Here is a 3,675-nt window from a genome sequence, read left to right as displayed (position 1 = left end):
GATATAATGAGTCAGAGAACAAAAAGTGAACTAGAAAATATCTAAATACCTAGAAAATAAATGTGAGATAAATCACTTCAGTGTGCAGGGACATTAAATTCATATTTGGAGTATGCTTGATAGTGCAGAGGAAAAGCATTTCCATTGAACTGACTTGTGAACACAGCACATGGGCATCTATTTTATGTGAAACAACCTAACGTTAGAATATATGTAAATTCCTAGGCAGTGGCCAGTGACCCAGATGGAATAAGGGTATGTGGCTGAAATACGAAAGTAGATGTGAAGTGTGACTATTTTACATAACAGGTTAACATTCATCACAGAGCAGTCACTGTGGAACAGGCAATCATGGGGTGATGTCATATACATTTCTGTTTTACTGTAATCCTTTCCTCCACTCTTATTGTCAATGCATTTCCAAATTAGAGAAAGGCACTTTCTTGTCCCACACTTTGAAAATATGGTTTTACGGCAGGTCAACAAACCAGCGTTTGTTTGACAACAATGACTCTTGTGTTTACTGTAAGTACATGTCTAGTCTTCTTCCATTTCTACAAAGTCTATAAAATGCTTTTCCACATTTTGAGGAAACTGAAGTGGCCAAAAACTTTAGTAAAGTCTTCAATATCATAGGTAAGCAAATGACATCATGTGGGAGACCAACCTCGCATGTGACTGAGTTAACTCCCCTGCTGGGCGATGTGGCATCAGGCATCCTACAGCCCCATGGGTGGAGCTATGTTCACTTGTTCCTTTGTAATATAACCTCTTGCCCTGTTTAGGATAGAATCTTCCATGGAAGTGACTTGTGTGTGTCCCCTTCACTTACTGTGCCCTTGGGTGTGGCCTACCCAGGTGTCAGTCAACCTGCTGACAGTGGACATCATGAAGATAGACTCAGCCCCCTGAAACCTGACCCCTTGCCTCATTTGAACAGCTTCTCCTCAATAAAAGGGGTCAGCGCATGCTCTCTCTCTTTCTGTGGACCCTTAAGGTCAGAGGAGCCGTCACAGTGACCCCAAAGAAAAAGGTATTTGTGTCTCTTGTGTGGTTATTTTGTGCAGCCCAGTCAGCCCAGTTTACCTGGAGTGACCCCTGAGCCTTTTAGTTGGGAATAGAAACCTGGCAACATCACTTGTAGTCATTCTGTGTTTTTGTTGTGCAGAACAATTAGCAAATAGAGCTCTTCATTTTATTTAGTAAGAAATTTATGAACTGGATGAATTTTTGCCAAAATTTACACCTTCTTTGCTTACTGAAGATACAGATAAATGATTAAAGTTTTGTTTTTGGATATTAACAATCTTTTATTTCAGTTTTATATGGTTCATTTATAATCTTCATAGAAATAAGTACCATTTGACACTCCATTTTTCAAATCAAAGTAACAAGAAGCACAGGAAATATTTTTATTAGTGTTTTCATGATCCCATACATCACACTATGATAGGTAAGATCTGATATAATCATCTTTGCACTGTAAGGGGTAAACATAGGTAGTATCAAAATGTCTCATTTTGTTCAACCACAAGTTATTTTTGTTACAATCTCTGGATCAGGAAATGTAACTTTACTCAGTTTCATAAACAAAGGAATGATAGAACACGTTTGTTCATGTGATTATGTCCAAGATAATTTAGCTATTCATTTTTGACAAACATCAGTCTTTTTTTTAAGAGAGAGAGAGAGAGAGAATTTTAATATTTATTTTTCAGTTTTTGGCGGACACAACATCATTGTTTGTATGTGGTGCTAAGGATCGAACCTCGGGCCGCACGCATGCCAAGCGAGCGCGCTACCGCTTGAGCCACATCCCCAGCCCAACATCAATCTTTTTAAATTTAGATTTAGAAGTATTTCTCTGATTCATCCTGGACTTGCAAAATCCCCATCTCCAACACCTCTTTCATGCTGTTGTCTGTCATGCCCAGTATGAAAATCTGTCCTTCCTATTGTGCACCATGCTGTTGAATTTACCTAAGTCAATTGTATGTATTCTTCCATCTGTCATTAAAATAATAGTTACATAGAATTTTCTTTTGGTGATTTCTGGGTTAGGATAGTACTGACACTGTAATCATTCTCATTTGGATGGAATTTTTTAGCTACAATACTGCTGTTGCTAGGAAGTAAAATCCTAATTATTCCACACTCAAATGCTTTTGTTGAAAGGATATTTAAGTCAATGTCATCCTATGGACCGACAACAAGAATCAATGTCATGTAGGCTTGACTCGAGCGGAACTGCAAGTCAAAGTGATTTTTACGTTTTTCTGTACTAAGTTTTACAACTACACAAGAAGAATGCCATAAAGGCTAGATGCAGAAGTGTTATTATTGGAAAAGGCAGCCGAAAGAGTAAAAATATCCTAATATATACAGGACAGAAACATGTCTTAAGTCATTTCATATTTACATTCTCCTTTTAAAAGAGCTTACATTTATGCCTCTTAAGAATACACAGTAATATAGCCTACAGAATTTGTCTAATACAAAGTTAAATTGCTGTACCAGTGGAAATATTGTCCTCACACACAGGTGTAATTAGTTAGTCGTACTAATCACCACTCTAAATTAGTCCTATTAAGGTTTTATTAAAATAATAGCATTCCTGTAACAGAAAAGTAGATCCATAAAGAAAAAATCATTTCAAACACCTATTTTTCATAGGTTTGAGATAATAAACCATTTTAGTACACATTGTGGGTTTTTGTTGTTGGTGCTGTTGTTTATTTCTTCTGGTGTTGGCTGTCTGGAAAGCTGGGCATCTACTTCGGGTCACAGACGCCGAGAAATCTAGAACTCCTGGCGCGCCCAGACCCCTCTCTCTTCTGAGCGATGACCACCGACCCCTCAAACCCGCACAGCACCTCTGAGGCGGGTACAGTCACCACGGGTTAACCAAAATGAACGCTTGCGCCTGCGCCCCAGCACCTACAGGAACTCCCACAAACCTCCGGGGCATAGAGTGGGCGGGTGGCCTCGCACGTTTCCGGTTTTCCGGCTCCGGACTACATGTCCCATAGGCCACTGCGATCCAACCAATTTAGCCTGGAACTACACTTCCCAGAGGCCACCGGGGCAACTTCGCCTTGCGCTCTGACTATCCAGGATGTTGTGATTTTTAACTTGGCAGCGACCTTTGGATTTCTGTGAGGAAAATAAAATCAGCGCCCGGCCTCAGGCCGAGGGCTTGCAGACTCGGGCGAGCTCACGGGGTAAGTTGGACTTCTGTGAAGGAAAAGAGTGTGGGGAGCTGTGGGGGTGGGAGACTGAGTCCGCGGCCGCTGGCTGAGCGTGGAGTGGACGGGACACGCAGGACGGCGACAGAGCTCGTCCAGACCGGATCCGAAGCCTGTGTGTGTGCGCGGGAGCTGGGGGGCGGGACGGAATTGGGAACGTCCGCGCCTGTGACAGGGACCCTGTGTCCCCAGGAAGACTGGGTGCGTGACCTGTGAAGCTGGCTTCTCTCCGCGGCGGAGTGCGCCGCGGTGACCGGTGTTCTGGGCTCCCGTTGCCTTCTGCACCCGTTTCCAAACAGCGACAGGGTCTGTCCCAAACAGGTGGCCCCCAAGCGAGCTCAGTTCTTGAAAGAAGTTTCCCAGCAGGAAGGCTGGGAACTGGTCTGAAGATGGAAATTTTAGAGCTTGAAGTGTTTTCGGGGGGGTGGCT

Source organism: Marmota marmota, unplaced genomic scaffold (assembly GCF_001458135.2).
Source record: "Marmota marmota marmota unplaced genomic scaffold, marMar, whole genome shotgun sequence".
Classification (NCBI taxonomy): domain Eukaryota; kingdom Metazoa; phylum Chordata; class Mammalia; order Rodentia; family Sciuridae; genus Marmota; species Marmota marmota.
The sequence above is the reverse complement of the archived record's forward strand: the minus strand, read 5'-3'. Positions refer to the sequence as shown.